This window comes from Talpa occidentalis, unplaced genomic scaffold (assembly GCF_014898055.3).
Source record: "Talpa occidentalis isolate TD23 unplaced genomic scaffold, MPIMG_talOcc4v2.1 talOcc4.6, whole genome shotgun sequence".
Taxonomy (NCBI): Eukaryota; Metazoa; Chordata; class Mammalia; order Eulipotyphla; family Talpidae; genus Talpa; species Talpa occidentalis.
Genome location: NW_023604972.1, coordinates 79,123,552 through 79,147,173, shown reverse-complemented (window position 1 = coordinate 79,147,173; position 23,622 = coordinate 79,123,552).

Sequence of the window (23,622 nt, the reverse complement as noted above, 5' to 3'; positions counted from 1 at the left end):
TCACAGCAGAACCTCTGAAGACCCAGCGCTCTGTGAAGGCAGAAGTTAGAGGACGAACAGACACAGGTGTTCTACAGACCTTTAGTAATTATGTGGTCTCTAAGTGTGCTCCTGGGAAGCCTGGGTCTGAACTCTCTTCTAAGAATCTGTAACCTTAAAAGTATGTGGACAAGAGGAAACTGTCCTTAAAGAGACAGGTAAGCATTTTCCAGATGAGGAATGAGACAAAAGGTGTGTTCTGTTTCCTCTTATTTAACTCTAATTTTCTGGAAATCACATCCCTCCACCCCATCGTGGGCAATTCAGAGCTGATTTCACATTGCATCCCCTGCTCTGTGTCTCAAACTATTAGGAAAATCATAGCGTGCATAGAGATTAATTATTTTCTAACAAATACAAGGAGAAATCAACCAAGATTCTCAGTTTCACATACAAGAGTATCCTATAGGTCTTTCCTATTAAAAAAAAAAAAAAAAGGCTTCTCCTCCAGGGGAAAATTCTGTTTCTAGTTTACTGATCTGTTTCCCCACTCCCCTCTTTTCTTCTAATTACTATATGGAATATCTTTATCCTGGTAGAAACTAAATAAGAGATTGGGCGCCCTAGGAAGTTTGCTTAGAGATTAAAGATAAAGAGTTACAAATAGTCACATTTCTTTAAAATGGAAACTTAGATTTCCCACGGAAAATGGTTTCAGCACTTTGTAGGTGAGCTACTTGCTGACTGCTCATTACCATTTAGTTAAAAACAACATCTGTGAGGGGAGAGCCAGGAGGAAATCTCTTGGCTACTTAGTTTTCCTTTCTGTGTCTCAGGGTTTTGTGATAAGTTACGTTGTTTAGATAATCTGTATTTGAGAGCCAGGATATATTGTCTTTTAAGCAGATGTTTAAGAATCAAGGACATTTCAGGTCAAATTTAGAGAAAATTCCAATTCTCCTAGATAGGTCTCTCCTTAAAGGGGAGGTGCCGGGTGCAACTGCCAGGTGCTGTCACAGAGGATCTGGCTCACCTGAGGATTACTGGCTTCCAGTAGAGGAAAATGAGCTTTCATGAAAATTAAGAAAGGATCTGAAGGTGCTCTTGGGTATCAAGTATGAAATAAAATGAAACTCTGATATTAGCTCCATAACCATCTTGCCTTCTTTGAACCCAGAAAAAACAACAGAGGAGGGCCATGTTTCTGCTAAGTTGTATTTGGAGTTATAATACCGAGAGGCCAGAAAAATCTAGTGCTCGTAACTAGGCACATATATTAGTAGTTACAATATTTTTATTAGTAGCTTTTAATAGTATTGTCAGAAAAGTGTTTCCGGACCACTTCTGTCAGAACCACTTTTTAAAAATACTAATTGGGAAAGCTTTTGAAAAATGAGTGCTACTGAACCAGTATCTCGGGATGGGGCTGGGAAGGTGAATTTTTCATAAGATCCTTATGAACACTTTCATCACAAAACTCCTATTTATATACCACATGCTGTTACATTTTTAGTTATGTAAAATAAGCTGCTATCATTTTTCTCTGAGGAAGACATTTTGTAGGAATGGGATAGCAAACACTGAGAGTACATTTACCTAATTCCCTTCAAAATATCAGTTTGTAGCCTTCGAGATGTTTAAAATATTTTTTATCAGAGTTCCTGGAGAAAAACAAATTACAAAAAGACACCAGGTGCTTGTGTAAGGAGAAACTGATAAAATTTAATTGATCTAGGGCCTCCCCGGTGGCGCAGAAGTTGAGCGCTGGGCTGCGAAGCTGCCCGCGGCCTCTGCAGCGCCAGTTCTATCCCCGGCTGCTCCCCGGCCACCGGAGGAGGGTCCCACATGGCGCGCAGACCTCTCCTGCCGCCCGCTGCTCCCCTCAGCAGTGTACTTCAGTCCTTCTGCATGCTCTGCTCCTCGCTCCGGCTCTGGTGAATTCGCTCACCCTCGGGTGCTTCTGACTGTACCCAGTGCTTGTATAAACAAATAAATAAATCTTAAAAAAAAAAAACAAAAACAAAACTGAATTGATCTAGAGCTAACAACATCAAAGATTAAACAATAACAAATTTACTGGACTAAGTTGTTAACTGCCAATTTTATATCCTCAAGATGGTCCCTATGTATAAACGAAGCTAATCATTGGCCATTTGACCACCTTCATTCAATAGAACTTATTCACTTGGACTCTAACATAGATACTGATGTAGCAAAAGAAAAAATCAAATACAACCTGATGAATTAGCACTCTGTAAGAGCAGGAATGAACACAGAGCAGGTTTTCTGATCCAGCAGACTGGGTAAGGAGGAGTCAGAGTCCTCAGTGGCTTTTGCAGGATTTTTATTAGGATTACCAGGTACACGGCAGGCAGGGGTGCTGGGGGGCCAGGAGGCTGGCAGGCCTTCCAGCCCCCAGCAAATCCGCACTCTCTCTGGGCTCTCTGGCATTCTCTGCTTCTGCTTCTTTGCTTCTCTCTCAGCTTCTCTTTCAGCTTCTCCTGGTGTCCCCGTGACGCCACCCTTAAAAGCCCAGTCTCAGCCCAGGTGAATCCCATCTACCTAGGCCCACACCCTACTTCAGGTGCCCGCCATCAGGCATGCATTCAGGACTGCAAGGATCCATCATCTATCCTGATGGCGGGAGGGCAGAAAAGCCTGACATTTTTCCTTACCCTACACACTCTCATTTATCAGGGCACGCTCTTTGATATTTAAATTTATGATTTTTTTTTCTTATATCATGAATGGTAGGCAAGCAGAGAAGTTCTAGTGATTATTGGCAACTGAACATCTTATCCCCAATCCAGTTCAATTTGAAAGCTTCCATCCACAAAGCGACATATGACTTAGGATCTGCTGTCTTCATCTTTTATAAGTCAAGAATATTAATTCATTTGGGGGCAGAAATCTACAAAAGATGTTTTTGACTAATCTCATCACGGAGCTTTGTGTACTAGCACATTCTGTGGCAGGCAGACTGCCTACCTCTTTTGCTTAGAATTCTTTAAAATTGAATTTCTTGTTCCACGCCACTTACGATTTTGTGATAGGTAAACATTATAAACTAGGGAGACAGTTTAATAAAACCATTTGATGTAATCAGAACCAGCCGACAGCAAGAAATATAGTGCCCAGCAACCCATTGCCTCTTCTTTAAGATACTAACAAGAGGATTGATCAGTTTTTGCTGACTTCATTGTTTGGCACCATGTGGTCATTAGTTTAAAAAAAAAATAGAATAATACCAATCAGAACTTAGAAAGAAGCAGATGACAGAAAAGACCATTCTTTTGATTTTAAGTTAATATAACTCATACATTGAAAAACTGTCCTGTGATTATAAATTATATATATTTAAGAGCTTGATATTATAAGGCACATATTATATCTAGACTAAGAGAAATTCATTTATTAATTATGCATCAATTTATAGTTTTATCAGCACAAACTGAAGTTCATACAGTATAGAAGAATATCCTCAGAAATTATTTATACAGACAATTAATCTGGAACAAGACAACATGACATTATTATGACTTTGAGTAAAAAGAAAAAAACCCTGCGTTACTTTAATGTTGATATTGAAACAATTCATTTAAACTAGCATATGCATCATGAAAGAGACAGAAACTTGAGAAAGTTCTCTTAGTGAAAGAATGCCTATGCCACTGGAGGCAATGACCCTATGAGGGGAGAATGAATACTGATAGATAAGTAGGAACATGGTGTAGGGTAAGGAAAAATGTCAGGCTTTTCTGTCCTCCCGCCATCAGGATAGATGATGGATCCTTGCGGTCCTGAATGCATGCCTGATGGTGGGCACCTGGAGTAGGGTGTGGGCCTAGGTAGATGGGATTCACCTGGGCTAATACTGGGCTTTTAAGGGCGGTGTCACAGGGATGCCAGCAGCAGCAGAAGCCGAGAGAGAAAGGGAGAACGCCGGAGAGCCCAGATAGAGTGAAGACTTGTTGGGGGCTGAGAGGCCTGCCAGCTTCCGGGCCCCCCAGTACCCCTGCCTGCTGTGTACCTGGTAAACCCCAATAAAAGCCTGCAAAAAGCCACTGAGGGCTCTGACTCCTCCTTTACCCGGTCTGTTGGATCATAGAAAACCTGCACTGTGTCCATTCCTGACCCTACACATGGATTATACAGGCACTCAATAGAAGAAACAGGCAATGTTTTCTCTTGCTCCCTGTTTTCCTGCTTGAGTCCAGACACAAAAGAGCTTTCTTTGGAAAGTAATGGAAGCCTCAGCCGTTCTTCCTGTACTTCTCTCTTAGGAGAAAAGGCCTATGTAATTAGTGAGCTACGGAGAAAGAACCTACCAGATATGGCACAGCTTATTCTGGAGTCCCTTTAGAAGTGGCCTATCCCTAGCATACCCTTATTTGTTGCCTGAACATACAGTAGGTAATTTAATGTTTGGGGAAAAGAATTAGCAATCCCATTTGACCACAGACCCATACCTTGATTCCCCCATTAACTTTATCACTAATAAACACGGTATTATTTGTCTCTATAGGTACTATCCTATCTTCTTCTTCATTGGCTCAGAATTTGGGGGAAAATGAAGGAAATGTTTTCTATTACCTTTATACCATACTATCCTTCACCCTCACACCCAAATCCAACATAATGAGTTCTGAAATTTCTAGATTCTTCTGCTTAGCTACTATTGTTCATTTTTCTCCTATTTCAGACATCTTTGCCTATGGATTCCTCAGAAACTTTTGTTCTCTACTTCTAATCTTGTCATATTCCCTCTAGTAGCTCTGGTAGTTAAATTATTCCTGGAATCAATTTCTTTTAAACTCTTGAAACAATTGTACATAAAGCTTCACCTAAGCTACCTATTTGATAAACAAACTTCTTCTGACCTACTGAACCAAATATTTTTCAGCCTTCTCTCCTAGGTTAGGGTTTCCTCTCATCAATGGATCCTAGAACTACTTTGCCATTCCTAGGTGATAACACATTACCCCTTTTTTTATTATTTAATAAGAAATACTGTTACAACTTGTAATTGCAAGTTCATCATTAACTTAATAACTATATGTGTCAATGGTGATATGATGTTGATGAAAATAATTAATCCATAAAAAATATAAGAGAATTGGTCTGCAGCTTGGCTGTATTTGCACAGATGAGATCTGTGAGTTACTTAAGATACCTATCTCTATTCACATGTATATATTTAAAATAGTTTTCTCAATATAAATGCCAAAGTCCTACTCATTCAGAAACTAGTCATGATATGGACATTTAGAAGAGGGGGAGGGAGGTGGTGAGAGCAATCAAATTTCTGATTTCTCTATGCTAAAATGTCATCTTTTCTAAGAGACTTGCTATTCAAGACGGTGTGCATCGTCTCTGCCTCCCTCACACTCACTTCCCTTGAGAAGCCGATACATTTTAAAGTGGAATACAGACATTATAAAGTATGATAGAGACACATTACATTGGAGCTGATATGAAAATAATAAACACAACACATTGTGAAAGTTCAAAGTTATTTAGCAAATGCTAATTCTTCTAGGGTGATTCTTGAAAAATATAATTCAAGAATTTTTTTTTTTTAGTATCCACTCTATGCAAAGTGATAGCTGACTCTGTAAACACAATACATATTTAAAATACAGGCTTTAACTCTAGTACTTTATAGTTTATTAGTGGAGATTAGATGTGTATTCAGTACCAATAATAATTACAATAAAGAAATGATTTTGTCACCATTCCTTGACATAAGACACTATACTTTTCCTTTACTTGCATGTATGAGGTTATTAACTTTATAATTACTTCTTCAGTGTGTGGCTTCTCCATTAGAAACTAAGCTTGCTTATCTTAGGACATAATTTTGTAGTTCACAACTATATTCTTAGCATAGTGTTTTTCATGCCATGGGTAATCAATAAATACTTTTCAATTAATCAATGGATAGTACATGCTTCTTTTGTTATTATGTTACACTGTGTTTGGGTTGAATTGTATTCCCCAACATTCATATGTTGAAGTCCTAACCCCAGCACCACACAATGTGCCCTTATTTGAGATTGGTTCTTCACAGAGGTGATCAAGTTAAAATAAGATCATTAGAATAGAAACATACTGTTGTCCCTATGAAAGGGGGAAATCTGGAGCCAGGCATGTATGCAGATAGCAGTGAAAAGAAGGGTCAGATAACAAAGATTATAAAAATTACTATCAGACTTTTGAGTCTGAAGTTCTAAAAGGGATAGAACTGAAAATTAATCCTAAAACTTCCAAGATTCATACCTTGTTTCCCAAAGAGTAACCTTGAAAATAACCACTTGACCATTATTTAAGTTTCAATCAAGACTTGTGAAAAGAAAGCACTTTATTATTTTTTTCAGATATTCCTCTGAGGGTAGATAGATTGATAAAAATTTTGTAAGTGATTAAATTCTGGGTACTTCTATACAAGTTGAAGCAATTCACTGTGTACTCATCAACAAGTAACAAAGTTGATGTGTAGCAGGAACTGTTTATATTTGTGGAAGAAAAGACTGCAGAGGAAAATAGCATTGTTTCTTAGTATGTCTTTTTCCAACAAGAAGACAATTTGGGTGGCATATCACCTAATCCAACCAACATGTAAAGATACTTCTTTTATAGCAAATGGATTGTATCCTGAATTCATTCCTTGGAGCAGAAAAGCTTTGTTTTCATAGGTTTTTGGAGAATAGGCCAAAGACAGATTATCTATAGACCAAATAGATTTATAGAATTTTCTCTTTAGAGAAAAGAGAAAGACAGTTGGTACAGACTTTTATGATGGGTGAAGCATAAGTAAAAACCAAAATAAAAAGTGTTCTAATTCCAAGCATATTTTGTATGCAACTACTATCCAACAAATCCAGAATATTCTAGAAAAATACAAATACAATTTAAGATAATAATATTTGTAACTTGTATATATAAGGCAAGTGGTTTTATAAAATGTGGTATTTTGAAAAAAATACCCAATGAAAGTAGATTTACATATACAAATATTAAAATTGATTTTATGTGATTCTAGAATCTAGAAAAATAACTTCTAAATAAACAAAGACCTACTCTGTTTTAAATCTTTGCCAAATTATTAGGTTTAGTAATACAGAAGATGTCCTGGACTTGTCAAGAGGGAGGTGAACGAAATTATTTTTTGCTTCACCAAGAGGTGAATTCAGGTTTATTATAGGTGGTGAATTAAGGAGGTGAATTAAGATTTATTTCAGGTCATTATTAACCAGAATGTCTTAATAGAAAATGGCTTGTTGAGAAAAAAGTCCAATGTCCAAGTATTTCCCAAGAGTAACATTCAGCCAACAGACATGAATAATGGTACCAGCCACTTTTATTTATGACTTTGGAGAACAAGCCATATTCAGGACACTTCAGTTCTTTTTAGGTCAAGAGAAAACATAATGCATCGGAAAGCTCTTGTAGAAAGGACCTGGCACCTGGGCCACTTGGGCTGTTGCTGTACACAAACAAATTTTGGAGATTTTAATTATATTTCTCATAGGAATTAATTCACAATCATAGGGGTTTGTTGATATCATGTCCCTTATGATTTTATTTTGTGTGTTTATTTGCTTTTTTTTTTTTTAACATAGGAATGTCTTTCCAGGGGAAAGGTAAACTTTTCTGGAAGAATATCACATCTGGCCATTTCTTTTGGGAGGTGGAAGATTAGCACTTGTTTAGGGACTAACGGCCACGTTTAATCTAGTTTTTTTTTTTTAAAGATTTATTTATTTATGCATACAAGAACTGGGGTACAGGCCAGAGGTGTGGGGGGTGAGAGGATTCACCAGAGACACAGTGAGGAACAGAATACGCAGGATGACTGAAATACACTGCTGAAGGGAGAGCAGGTGAGCCAGGAGAGGTCTGCTGCTCCTTGTGGGTTGCTTACTGGCAGGCCGGGGATCGAACTCATGCTGCAGAGGCTGCAGATAGCTTCATAGGTTGCGTCTTAACCCCCTGCGCCACCAGAGAGGCCCTAATCTAGTTATTTTTTTAAAAAAGAAAATAGTACTTTCCCCCCATTACTGAATGAATATTGACTAAGCCTCTCATTTTTGCCTCTACTTTATGATCAACTATTAAATTAGCAATTTTCTTAACACAGACAATACTAATTCTAATTCACATGGACAGCACCTCTCATCATTTTCTTCCAAAATATATCAGGCCTGGCAAATTTTGATTTAAAAAAAAAAGTTCTATTTTAATATAACGGAGCTTTTCCTTTCCTCCATCTTTCAGTTGACCTTCTCATCAAATTTGTCTATACACCATACAAAGAACTATTATTATTTCACTCAGTGCAATAATAGCATAGTAATATTCTACCAAATACTGTGTATTTCTCTATTGTAAATTACTGGTTCCTTTTATTTGGTGGTGATAAGAGACTATTTACTGTCGGTGTGTGGAATTTATTTGTTAAGTTGGCATAAATCAGAATACAATTACTAGGGGAAACTACAGATCAAGTTATGAAATAGTTGATACATTTTGGGAACTTTTCCTGAAAGCAAGAAATTAGTATATGTAAGAAAAAATATAATCTGAAATATTATTCTAATAGATAATAATATTTATTTTATGAAATAAAATAATAAGGTTCTTAATGAAAATTGATAAGATTGATAACATTGACCTGTTTGGAGGAAAGTGCCTTCAGATTTTAACCTGTCTTCATTTTTCTTGAACTTGAGATTGAAATTGAGTAACTTCTGCCCCTTTCCATTGATGTACAATTGTCTCCACTTTTCTAGTGTGTAATTGGAGTTAGTGATTAGAAATTTATAATTAAAATCATTTTTCAAGGCAAAATAATTGAAACAATTGTAGAGGAATAGAGATTTTGCATAAATCCATGAAATCGATTCTACTCTCGGAAACAAATATAACCCTTTCTTTCTCCAAACCCCAGATATGCACACCACATACACACAACACAGGCACATGCTCATGCATGCACACAAACATATATGCTCAGAACCATAGTACCAATGTTATAGAGCAGCCCCAATATTGAACGGGTTTTGGCCTGGGGTGGGAGTGGAGTCCACAAAGCCTGTATGGAATTAGCTTTAGGACATCCTTTTCCCCCTAACACCAACACAACTGCATGAGTTTGAAGGCTGAGGAAAGCAAAAGCAACATCAGGGAGCTTCTGGAATACTGGCAATACAGGCATCCCCCACTTTTCAAAAGTTCTCATTTAGTTACTACTTTTACCACAAAAAGTGAAAAGCAATTCACTTTGGTATTCAGCAATTACTTTTGTATATTCAACCCTTCCAGAGCAACAAGAGAGGCAATGCCAAGCAAGTTCTTTCCCTGAGACTATTTTATGCAGCTTGTGTTTTTACATTCATACTTTAGGTTAGTGTTATTTTATGTTTTATGCATTATTTGTTATGATTTGATAGGTTATTTTCTGGGTCTAGAAATGCTCAAAAATTTCCATATAAATCGACGATAATTGCTTCTTTGCTTTATGGCAATTCAGCTTAGAAAAGTTTTCATAGGAACACTTTACTTTTGGAGTCTGTGAGTGCTGTGTTGGGTGGGGTGGGAGTGAGAGCAGAGATCTGTATTACATTTGCAAGCATTTACCTCTTGAACATGAGCATTGGCGGAATTGTTAGAAATTCATATTATATTTAGAGGGAATTTGAATCAAAGGAGAAAAGCATAAAAAGGAAATACATCTTATGATTTTGGGTCTAGAAATAGTGGTCAAGAGTAACCCCAGTGGTCTAATTTTCTCAAGTCAGGAAAATCAGTGTTATAATGCTGAATGAGATTTGGAGTCATTTGTATTTTGCACTTGACTTTCTATTTACAAAGAAAGAATAGAGCAGAGAAATTTTTACATTAGAAAACAGGGTTTAAAAAGATCCTCTTCCTTGGGGTGCCCAATGAAAATCTTATGTTACAATGCTAATAAGTATTTCTCAGGCAGAGACCTCTGAACTTCCCTGCCTCAGGCAAGTGATGGAGGTTTTCAATAATCCCCCAATGCACTAGATACCAAAGTTGATAGGAGGAAATTCCATGAAGACAAAGAACTTGTTCGGAAAGGAATGCTAGGAGCTTTCAACTTAGGCAATAGCCCTGAATGGAATTCCAACCATCTATGGTCTCCTAGATAACATTAAAAGCAATGAGGAGTTTCAGTCACTTTCCAGTAGAAACTTAGGGGAACTCCAGGTGTGCCTAGGAATTTCCAAATTCCACCCAATCAAAGTGTTTGTGATTCCATGGCTTGCTCCTTTCTATTTCAGTCTGGTCTACCTTTGGTTTTATCCCTTTCCTCTACGGCATAGTTATTTGATCTATACTTTGTGAACATAAGGCACAAAATGAAGGAAACAGATAAAAGAAGAGTTTGGGGCCTTGAACTATCTAAGGCAGTTATCATTGGACTTTGGAACCATTAGAAGTTACCTTTTGATGCAGTTTAGTAAAAGTTTTCAGTCCTAAAGTAGTATTAAGGAAGCAAGTCCAGCTAGAAATATTCTGGGGATAAAGAGAGGGGTAAAAATTCAGTAGTTAAGAGGTCAACTATTTACTCAAAAACTATTCTCCCTGCTGGGAATGGTAGAGTGAGGCAGTCTCACTGGAAGATTCTAGTTCCGGGAGGCCCTTCTGTAAAGAACATGCATTTTCTTCCCTATGCTGGAAGTGGGATGAGGTGGTCCTCCTGAGGTCCTGGATGGAGAGAGACCCAAGGGACAGGCAGGTTGTCAAACTGTGAATTAGTTCCTTATTTGTGCTGGCACCCAGTCAGGGGTTCCTTTTAGTTAGCTTTGGGTAGTTTAGTTTTGGGTAGTTTACTCACCAACCTTTCATTTACCTCAGAATCACCTGGGGAACTTTTAAAAATAAAGACTCCGGTGTCATTTTTGCCCCTCCTGCTAAATGTAATTCTACAGCTTTGGTCTGGGACTCAGAAATCAAAGTTTTGAACACCTCATGTGCAGTAGGTAGACCACATTTTGAGGGCTATTGTGTCATGTTTCCAGGTAGATGGTGCCTTTGCGATGACTCAACGAAACCCACTTAGGGTATTGTAGAGAAAATAGGACTATGTATATGTAAAAGGAGCAAGTTCAGGAGAAAAATTAAAAAGCCCTATAATTTATCCTAGAGTTTGATTGTAATGCATTTCTACCCTTCAATTTCAGCAGCTGTATTAGCTTCCTGGGGCGGCCATACCAAGCATTATTACCAGGCACAAGGTCTAAAAACTGTCACTGGGTCAGAGCCTCTCTCACTAGTTCAGGTTCAGGCACCTACTATCATAAATGCAAACAAAAGGGCCTTTGGCACAGCAAAAGAAAAATCTATTTATTTAACCAACAAGGGATAGGGAAAAGTGAAAGTTGCCGACCAACGGAGCAAAGTGGAACTGCAATTGCAGGAGGTGGTAAGGGTGAGGGCTTGCAGCCCACCCTGCTGGCAGAGCAGATGCTGTCCACAGGAGATCCAGCAACTGAGAGAGCGAGCGTATGATAGCTCCTTTTAAAGTCTTCCCAGATGATTCCTCAGCTCTACTCCCTTCCCAGCAACCCCCTCACTGGGGACATCAATGGTGGAGTTCACACAGCACTGTGTGGGTGTCCCAGCCAGCAGCCACTCAGAGGGCCTGGGGGGGGGGGCGGCACAAGGTTCAGCTGCTCTGGGCTGCTCCAACAGTATCCCAAAGTGAGTGGCTTCCACAATCAGCATTGACTGTCTCACAATTTCAGAAGCTAGAGTCTGAGATCAAGGTGATGGCAAGGTTGGTTCCTTCTGAGAACTCAGAGAGAATCTATTCCTTCCATCTTTCCTAGATTCTGAAGGCCACAGCATTTCTTTGCTTGTAGATGGTGTTCTTCCCGTGTCTTCATATTGTCTTCTTTTTGTATGTGCCTGTTTATGTGTCCAAATTTTCTCATTTTTCTAGGACACCAGTTATATTGGATCAGGGCCCCACCAATGACTTTCAATTTACCTTGATCATCTGCAAAGACCTCATTTTCAATAAGGTGACATTTGCAGGTCTTAGATAATGGCAACATCTTTTGGGGGGTACTGTTCAACATGTAATACCAGTACAGAGAGATTTTCATTTTACCCTATGACAACACAAATATTAAAGATAAGAAGTAGGATTCAAAAGCAACAATGTAAACTGGGTCCATCCTGTGTTTTAAAATGTAGTTAAAGGCCATGGCTTCTTTACAGACAGGCCCAGGGGAGAGCAAAAATCTAAATTAAGACCTAGAAACCAAGCCCATGCAAAGTAGCAATTACTGCTTTATGACTAAAAGAGAATATAATGTCTACTCTCATCACAAAACGTTCTTCAACCTATTTGCTTTGAGGACTAGAGCCAGATGGTGAAAAAAAAAAAGGCAATAAGGAACTAATGTTATCTTTGTATCTTAAGAAAATGAAGGACTAAAAACTAAAGTCAAACCAGTTTCAGAGGCTGCATGGCTTGAATCATGCTTCCAGGACTGGCTGTGTCATTTGGTAGGCCTTGTGCAACATGAACATGAGGGGCTCCTAATGAAAATCTTTTAAAAGTTTCAAGATGATGACATCAGAATATTAGCTCAAGCCAGGGGTCATTGTAAACGTGAGCACTCATTGTGACTGCACGTGTTGAATGACCACAAAACTAGTTCTGCTTCCTGCTCTGAGCGAAGGGTGTATCTAGTAGGTATCTCAGATGACCTGGGTCTGAAACAGCAAAGAGATTTCAAGGACTGGACCAACTCTAATGGTTCACAGTGGTTACCTGGCACATTGGGTTTGAATGCCTGAAAACTGAAAAATATACCACAATTGATTAGTAATATCTACCATGAGCATAGGGTGTGTCTTTCCATCTCTTGAAATGACCTGATTTTTAAAATTTACAATATTGATGTATAGTTTACACATACCACACATTTTTAAGGTACCTTTACATTTGACAAAAGGTACCTCTGTATAATCTCTAACCCATTCAATATATAGAATACTTTAAACTCCCAAGAAAGGTCCCTCACATTTCTTTGCAGGCAATCTGTCTTCCCTTCTTTCCAAGAAACCCCAAAAGAACACCAATCTGATTTTCATCATTATAGATTAGTTTCGCCTGGTACAGACTGTCATATAAATGCAGCCATGCAATCTGTACTATTTTGTGTCTGACTTCTTTTGTTCAGCATAATTACTTGAGATTCATCCATGTTGTGGCCTGAATTAGCAATTCATTTTACTTTAATAGAATTTAATGTAAGACTATACCATAATTTGTTTATGTAAATAGTTCACTAGTTATTATATGTTTGAATTGTTTCCTGCTTGGGGTTATTATGGATAAAGCTGGTATGAATGTTTCTGTATCCATCTTATTCTTATGTTTCCAGTTCTCAAAAATGGGAATTATTGGGTAAGTAAATAGTTAAACTTTATAAGAAATAGTGGATACACTATTTTATACCCTGTCATAATGTGTAAGGGTTATAGGCACTCCACTTCCTTGCCAACACTGGCTGATGGACAATTTTTCTAATATTAGTCATTCTAGTGGGTGTGTAGTGGTATCTCATTGTAGTTAGAATTTACATTTCCTGGTGATTAATTATGCCAAGGCTCTTTTTCATGTGTTCATTGACCATTCACTAAAATGGGTTTATCTTTTACCCCGTTTTTTAAAGACTTTACTTTTTGGATTGCTTTTATGTTCACAGAAAGATAGAGCAGAAAGTCCCTGAATAAGTCCCCTCCAACAGCCTGTGCCACTATCGACATCCCTTCACCAGTGGATACATCTGCTATAATCAATTGATGAATCAACATTGTCATATTATTAGCAACCACATTCACATTCACAAATTTACATTTGGTTTCATATATATGTGTGTACATATATATGTACATATATATACACACATGCACAGATATATATGTACACACACACGTGCACACACACACACACACACACACACACACACATATATATATATATATGCACAGACACACATATAAATTCAAAGGGACAGGTTTACTAGAAAAAGGAGAAAGAAAAAGAGAGGCACTTACATAGTCATAGGTGGGCAGGAGAGCTGCCTGTTAATGGGACAGGTTTGCTAAAAGGTATCTGTGTAGTCACAGGCTGGCATTCTTGGAATGAGAGCTGCTAAGTTTGGTTTCATTCTTGATGTCCAATGAGTTCTAGCTTGTTTTATGGGTTTTGAAAAATATATAATAACTTATACCCACCATGATAGTATCATATAAAGTAGTTTCATTGCCCTACAAGGCTCTAGTGTTTCACTTAATCATCCTCTGACAACCACTGGTCATTTTACTGTCTCCATATTTTTGCCCTCTCCAGAAGCCTTAGAGTTACAATCATACAGTAAATATGGAGTCATTTCAGACTGACTTATTTTACTTAGTAATATATATTTAAAATTCCTCCATGTCTTTTCATGACTTGACAACTCATATCTTTTCAGTGCAAAGTAATATTGCATTAAATGGTTGCACCATAGTTTGCTTATCCAATTACTTATTGAAAAATATCTTGACTGCCTGCACATTTTAACAATTATGAAAAAATAAATATCCATGAGCAGGTGGGCTTTGTAATATTTTCTTGCAGGTTTATGTTTTTATTAACACAATACATGTGTGCATGAAATGTATTTATTTTCTTTGCTGCATTGCCTGGAGTTGGGATGGTGACTATCACATTCAGCTAGGTTGCTCTTTCCACATTGGCTTTGTGGGTCTTGGAGAAGACGTTGTGAGTAATCACCACACAATAACATTGATTGTACATCAGTAGCACTTTCAGTTCCTTGACTACATCAGGAACTTCCGGAAATCACTGCGTAGCTAGGGTTTTTTTCTCCTGTTGCTTCTGTAACCCAAGTTGAGTATCAAATCTAGCCCTTGAATCTTCTGTGTACCTTGTTATGTTTGTCTCTGGATTTCAGCCAGTTGTGCTTAATTTTGACATATTGGTTTGACTGGTGCCAGATGAAATTCTTGGTCCTCTTTTTGATACTCTTGGGCTTTGTGAGGGGTCCAGGGGCAGCCACGATATCCAGTAGGGATGGCTGCCACCTCCCAGGCAGTGCTGGGGAAGAGAGAGAAATTTCCATGTGCAGGTTTTTGTGTGGACATAATGTTTCAGCTCATTTGGTCTATATCTAATTTTAAATTCAGATGTCTTTTTTTATTTAGACATTTTTAACTTGAGTGTAAAGATTTTATTTCTGATTAACCTTGGTAAGAAAAGCAATGATTACTAAAAGTAAATTTTAATGAAAAATTTAAACTTGAAAATATTGCTTTGAAGTATCATCAAAGAACTTCTAATTACAAATAACAAATTAATGATGACTGCAAGGGGATCCTTTCAGATTCCTGCTGAATGTGACAAATTCTCTTTCCATTTTATCTAGCTTAAAGTCTAATTTCTACTTACTAGCCTTTGTAGACTCAGTCTAGAAATTTTAAAATGTAAAAGTTTACATTCTCCTCTAAATAAAAGTAATGTTGAAGCAATTTCACATGTCCATAGCTCACCTACACTGGGGTTCTCTGCCGGTTACAATGCCATGTCTGCACATGGACTGGGGGAGCACTGGATAGAATACTTAATAATTATTTGGTAAAAGAAGTTAACCTGCAAGTTTCTCTCTATTCACTGAACTATAATTTATTCCTAGGAATAAAGACTCAAGAATGAACTGATCATAACATTCTAGGCTTTAGTCTTTATTCCTGGTATAATTATCACTGTTTCCCCAGCACAGGATAGTGCAGATAGAAATCGGCTAAACAATAATTGCCAGACTAACAATAATTGGTCTATAATGACCAAGGTGGAAACCTATTATACCCTCCCAAGAAAATATAATTATTAAACTCAGTTTCTCTCAGCTTGTCCTTAATTGGAAATCAATAGATGAATGTAATTAAATGGGACATGAGGTTGAGGATCAAATGATAGTTTTTCTATACTTTGCATATATATTCAATAGGTAAACCAAAGGTAACTAGTAGCCTAGGGCCAGAGCTACAGAATCTAAAACATATTTGAAATAATTGAAATGAAATTAGGTTGCAGTCAAAACACACACATACACACACACACACACACACCCAACCGAGTGATACACCAAAAGTCACAGAAAATTAGGCTCACTACATAAGTATTTCATACGTATATGACAATTATGGTCAATGATCAGTAACATGTCCCATAATAGGTATAGGAAGGTGAGTGAAAATATTCCACAGTAATTTCAATTTTTGACTTTTTCAAAGGCCAGCAATAAGCCATGTCCCGGGATGCTACTGAGTTTTTCTCACATGAAAGACCCTTGGCCAGTAAGGCTCACACCAAAGAAAATCAAGTGGGACCACATGCACTGACCCACTCTTGTTGACCTCAATGGCTGAGAGGTGGCCCAGGTAAGGTGAGCCCCTGGAGGCATGCTGTCTGTGTTTGAGAGTCTGGGGTCTCCAAACATCAAGGGTTCAGAATGACATCTCTAGTACCTCAGTTTTTTCCTAGTGAAAACAGAAACTGGCATATCCCACTTTCAATAATATTACTGAGCTTATTTTCCCGTCTTAGTCATAGGGCCTTACAATTATCATAAAGGAACTTGGAATAGGGATTGGATACAGGTTATAATCATGTCTTGTGAAAATTAGTTTTCTCCCTATAGTTGGAAAGGAAATAATCTTATTGAGTTATGTATACAGAAGAGTTTAAGGTCTCCAGGTGTCAAGAGCTCAGAGAGCTGAACATGAATATTTATAGTCACTTTATTCATAGTTGCTGAAACATGGAAATAACCAAGATGCCCTTCAATGGGTGAATCAATAAACTGGTAAACACAGGCAATGTTGTGCTATTATACAATAAAAAAATCAGCTGTCAAACCATGAAAAAACATGAAATAATCTTAAATGCTCATTGCTAAGTGAAAGATGGCATTCTGAAAAGGCTACATACTGCATGATTCCTACTCTATGACACTGTGGGAAAATAAAGCTATAGACTCTAAAAAGTTCAGTGGCTGCCAAAGTTTGGCATGTATTGATGCATGTGGTGGGGGGCAGGGATGAATCAGTGGAATGCTGGAGATTCTTAGTTCAGTAAAACTATTCTCTAATAGTAGATACAAGACATTATACATTATGAAAACCTACAGAATGTACAACCGAAAGAGTGAAGCTGAAGGTATCCATATTATTTATCAATTACAACAAATGTGCCACCCTACTGGAAGAAGTCAAGAATAGGAGAAACTAAGTTGGAGGCATGTAGTGTGGTGGGGGTTAGATAGGGGAATCTGTACTTCCACTCAATTTTTCATAAAACTAAAACCACAAAAATTAAAATTTATTTAAAACAAAAAAAAAGCATCTTCAAGCTGCAAGGATTTCCTAGAGACCCCTATGTGTTAGAATCGGTAGTTGATTCCAGAGACTCTGGATTACGTCACCATTCCCAAGTACTTAAAATGTGATTTTGGAGATAATGAACACCCATCAAACTGTTAAGTAACAATCTAAGGATTCGCTTAGTTAAGTGCACAAATAAATGGAATGGGTGGGAAATGTTGTAACCTTTCAGAGATGAAAAGAATCACATCAAGAAGGTACGTTTAACTCTCCACTTAATGCTGACTTCAGAAAAAAGGGAGGATTACAAATAATGCCTAGTGCGGATTGAAGATGAAGAAGAGACAAAGGAGGATCAAAGTAAATGACAGGAGAGTCCACCAGCATTTGGAGATTCATAGTAACTGAGATAGAGGGGGTATCAGGAGAAAAGGAGTTTCCAGTAGGAGATGATATTTTGGGATCTGGATTTATTCCCAGCCACCTAGTTCCCACCTGACTCTGAAGCTGCGCCTCTCATTCTAGTTTGTTTCTGATTAGAGTCTCGAGATGGAGATTATAAAAATCCAAACCTTAATAGTCATTGATTTCATGAAAGTCAAAGGTATTCACAGGGGAGGAGGGTGAGAGGAGGGAGGCTAAGTAAATACTGGAATGATGAGACTCTGGTTTGAACTGTTTATCTGCTCCCTCTAACCAAAAGTAATCACAAACAGGTTCTTTTTAATACTAGTCTAGACTAGGTTTTGCAATGTTGCAGGTTCCTAATTGCAGTAATAACTGCCTGAGTACAATTAAGCAGACACCACCAAACATTTTTATCGGGTGAATCCATTGTCCTATTAATAAACAGCCAAGAGGTTACCTCTTTCTGGAAAAACCTCTTTGGCTGGTTTCATCCTATATAAGATGCAAGCCCAGTTTGTTCCCACACATTCCGGGTGCGTGAAGCAGCTGTGTTTGTCTGAGCCAGAAATGGTCTCTCTTGTCTCTCAAAGCCCAAAGAGGCAGGTTTTGCAGCTGGCTGCTGTGGTGACTGTCCTGTCACTAATTAAAGGCAGTAGCTGTGAATTCAGTGTGAGAACCATAACACCCATCACTTGTGAACACATGACCCAGATTTGCCTTCTGGAAAGCTGTTTTGCCTCCCATTTGGCTACTTGCAAACCAGCTCTCTAAATATCCTTTCTCAGGCAAAGCAATTTGCTTTTCATCTTCAGATCAAAGCCCTAACCTGAAAGATGTCTCTTTTTTTAAATCACTAATTTCATATCATGAACTATCATGTCATCCACAACTACCCACAATAACCCTCTTCCCCTAAGGTTGCTGTGGTGGGTTTATTATTTGAGGAAGCCTGGGTCTCTTTCACCCCTTGGCTTGTATTCTCATTGTCACACCTGAAGATGGCAAAGCTGCTGTCAGAGCGCTCCCTGTTCGGAGTGTAGCTGAGTCAGTGCAGCCTGAGAGGAAGCTTGAAGGAGGTTGTTAAAATCTATTCATAGATGATAGCGATGTTCCAGCCACAGTGAGAGGTTGCCAATGACGCATATATACACCAGAATGACATAGGATGAGTGGGAGGAAGGTTGAGGAGGAGGAGGAGGGAAGCAGAAAGGGGCAGATATAGCATCCCAGAACCACCAAAAACTTGATAGGGGCTGTGTCACCTACTGGGGAAAAAAACATATACCAAGGGGTCTGGTGTGGAATGCATCATAGCACCAGCTGGCCTGACATAGATGTCTAACTCACAAAGAGAGCAGCAGGCACAAACACCGGGCTGCTCAGCTCCATGACACCTGCAACATTCCTGACAAGCTACTGAAGGCCATTGCAAATGTGTGCAGAAAGGAAAAGAGAGGGCGACAGAGATGGGGAGGGGAAGACAGACCATCCATTTAACTGGGATATAGTAGGTAAGGCTCTACTCTAGGTTTGAAGAGATAATACACTCTGGGTCCTGAAAGAGATTTGAGCATATTAGATTATAGAGAGTTTTTCAAGATAAAAGTAATCCCCCCAATATGTTACCACTGGAATATGGAAATGATCAAAGACCTTAAGGGCTAGTTCCCATATAAGATTGATTTATCTTGAGTAATGTTGTATGTGGTAGAATGGTTCATGGAGCTCAAGAAAATGCAGATTCTCCATGATTCCATTCATTGTAACCATTTACTGAGAGCCTGTGAGTGCCACAAATGATGTTAGCTATTGGTATGTAACCAATTTCTAGAGTTTCTTGCTCCATTATCAAAAGTTTAGAGTACCAGGAGAAGCATGTGTGAGCAACAAAAGGTAAGTGGAGGATTTTGCTGGACTGAAAACTACTTTTTTTCAAAAATAAAAGCTTATGTGTTTTCCTTACTGGGATCCAATAAGCCATGCCAGGAGAGGGTATCAAGCACTCAGGAAGGCAAAGTGGCAGAAGAACCCCTGCCCTTAACCTAATTCCCCCATGATCAGGATTTTTTTTGGGGACCTGTTCTTTTCATCTGGGAACTAGGTTTGATAAGATCTCACATCTCTCCCCAAGTCAAAAGTTATGCTTTTATTCTATGTTAAGATTCTTAATTGTCAAACTTAAAATCTCTAAAACACAAAGACAATATAATACCCATCTGGCACTTTTTGGTAATATTGGCTGCTTCTTCTCCAATCCTCCACCCCAGCTTTGATTCTACTCCCCTCTCACACTTGCCTTCCTAATACGTCATTTTTCCAAAGATGGAAAAAGTCACTCAAGTCCTATTATTAAAAGCTTGAAGGAGGAATATAGTGTGGAGTAGTGTGGAAAGCACCAGATGGAGACCAAGTACTCTAACCTAACCTTCTCTGTGATTGAGAAAGTCATCAAACTTAGCAGGCCTCAGTTTCCTCATCTGGGACTTCCCCTACTTCCATCCTGGACACACATATGCATCTGTATTGGAAGAAGCACCTGTGTAGGAGAAAAAAATAAACCTTCCAGGCTTGGAGATTATTTGCCACAAGTGCCTAGTTTAGCTTGACTAGTATAATGTTTAGTTGCAAAAATAGCTCAGAGGGCTTGTCAAAATGTAGATTCTCAGGCCCCATACTGGCTGCATTAGAATTTTGAGTGCTGGGGAACAAGAATCCCATTTTTAGAAATCTCAGTCAGTATATCTGATGTGCACCAGAGATGAAGAAACACTGCAGATAGACATTCACATCCTCTGATTATATTGGTGGAAATTGACAATGTCTTTTGAGACTTCCCACTCACAGTGCTCACAGCAAATGACATTAGTAACGTTCTCAAGGGGGCCAAGAGAGGAAGCCACTGGTACCTAGAATCTGAGGCCATGGAGGTTGGGAGGAGCAGGTCCATGCCCCAGGCCTTGCCTGTCCTCAAAGGTGCATCACCATTTCAGACCATCCTCCACTCGGTGGGTGTGCAGGTCTGTAGGGTGGTAAGCTCTGGTGTCACGCTGGAAGTCTGGCCAGAGCACGATGTGAACAGAGAGGACAAGAATAATGTGGTGTCATGCAGACTCTGTGAAAGCGCAGTCTGGAGGCCAAGTGGTGGATTACCCACATGATAGGCCCACATCCAGATCCAGAAAGTTGGAGGGGAAGAGAAGAACCAAGTGGGTTTGGCCAAGACAAGGGCTTGAGAATAGAACTATAAAAACTTTGCCAATTTTATAATCCTACTTATTTCTGGCCTCAGCTACATGCTCATTTTATATGAAGACCCAGTGCCAGTGAGCTGAAAAACAACTTCATCCAACCCACAGACACCTAGCCTGTGCCAAGCACCATATTCAGCAGCAAAGCAGATGTACACACAGGAGCAGGAAATCTTCCCAGGTGCCTTGCCTCACTGAACGGGGTTTTCTACAAGTCTGAGCTGGGCCCCTGGGGCCTACTTTTCATCAGTGGTGCCTTCCCTCTTTCCCTCAATCATTTGCTTGTCCAAGTCTGAACTTGGCTAACTCACCTAAAGCAGTCACACCTAAGGGACAGCCCCGGGAATGATTTCCTCCCCTGCTGTTCACAAGATTCCAGGAGGGCTTTTGTCTGCCCCCAGCAACCAAATGAGCACAAGCGCCTTAATGTCTGAAAAGTCTTTTTGAGTGCGCTGCTGCCCCTCTGGGCAAGATACAGATTTAGGAAACTATATTAGAAGATGTGCTGATCTAAGAAATGATACATTGCTACATGGCTAATAAAATGCTTCATCTGTGTGCATTGAAGAGGCCTTTTTAATCCTTAATTATTATCATTAAACACAAGTATAAGTGCTCTGGAATTTCACGCTAGGGCGGGGCTCTGTGAACTAGCACTTCAGTTTCCTCAAACGACTGGTTGAGGGCAGCAGGGAACAGGCCCACAGAGATTGGGATATGACCACAGACCACTCCTTCGTGGAATTACTTGGAATTATTTTTGTGACAACTGGTTGGATGTTGAAACTTCATACATTCTGTGGTTACAGACATTGATATTTTCCTGACTACTTCATTTCAGCTAGGTGACTTGCTGACCAAAGTTACCATGTTATGGTAACAAAATCAATGAAGGGAATTTCCAGAATTCTCCTAACCTACTGGGCATACCTGACAGGCATAGAATAGGTTCTTCAACTTGGGGTATAATCACTTTACCAATACAATAAGCCAAATTTGGGATAATCGCCTTACTTATGGCAGCAGTCTGCTTTAAGTTCATGTTTGTGCCAAATCTGCTCATCTAATGGGCCCCTGGTATGCCTTTCTGTCTGTGCTAGATGCCTCTACGTGTGTCAGAAAAACTAAGAGAGTTCCCACTGTGGAGGAGGTGATGGTCTAAGAACAAAGCAAGTATGTCCGTTTTGTTCCTAAGTCTGAAGCAACATAGAAAGGGGTCAGAAACACCAAAATCATATCAGGCAGGTTTGGGTTCAAATTCCTGTTCTGGCTGTTTAAATCTGGGCACCAAATGTTTTCTCTTGAGTTTCCATTTTCTCCACTGCAAACTGATGGCAGGAGAACTACCTGGAGTGGTAGTTAAGAGAAGTAAGCAAGATAATGTTCATAGGCATTTTACACAGCACCTCATCCCATAGTGAAGACTCAGTGAGTGGAAGCAAAGATAATGACAGTGGTGATGAAACAATGGAATAAAATATCTACTTAGAAGCATAATTAAAAATATGGGATGTCCGATATTTTTCTTTTTCCTTCTGGCTTATTTCACTGAGCAAAATTCCTTCTAGCTCCATCCATGTTGCTGCGAATGGCATGAGTTTATCTATTTTGATTGCTGAATAATATTCCACTGGATGGTTTCACTTATAACAGGAATATAGGGAAACCAAATGAGATTTAGTATAAAAAAAATAACAACAGTACAAAACACAAAAAAGGAAAAACAGACAATTACAAATCAGAGACATACTGCAGGGGAGGAGGAGGGAGAGGGATCAGAGGGAGGGATGGAGGAAAACAGGAGACTGTGGTGATGGTGCACAGGTGCCTTGGGGAAGGAAATTCTATGGGGACTCAACCTGAGGGGGTGGGGGGAAGCAAATATTGTTCAAAAAAATTTAATAAAAAATAATAATTTAAAAAATAATAAAAGAACGTTTGGGGATGCATTGCTTTGATGAAGGTGTTAGAGCACCCAGAAATAAACATCTTATCAATAAGTTTAAAAAATATATGGGCTGGGGCCTCCCCGGTGGCGCAGCAGTTGAGCGCTGGGTTGTGAAGCTGCCCGCAGCCACCGCAGCGCCGTTTCGATCCCTGGCCGCCGGGTGAGGGTCCCACATGGCGCGCAGACCTCTCCTGCCGCCCGCTGCTCCCCTCAGCAGTGTACTTCGTTCCTTCTGCCTGTTCTGCTCCCTGCTATGGCTCTGGTGAATTCTCTCACCGTCCCGCACTTCTGACTGTACCCAGTGCTTATATAAATAAATAAATAAATCTTTAAAAAAAATATATATATATGGGTTGTAAGTCTAACAGGAGTAGAACTTCTTGAGGTTGAAATAATCAGAAAGGTTTGGTGGTAAAGAAGGATCAAAGTTGAGGCTGGAATGATATGTAGAATTCTGAGGGGGGAATGAAAAGAGTTCATATTCCAATTAAGCAAAATAACTATAACTGGTAAAGACATTCAAAGTGATAAGCATTACCTGCTGTATTCCATTCAAGTTTTCTAATTTCAATACATCATTTTATTGTGTAATTAATAAAATCC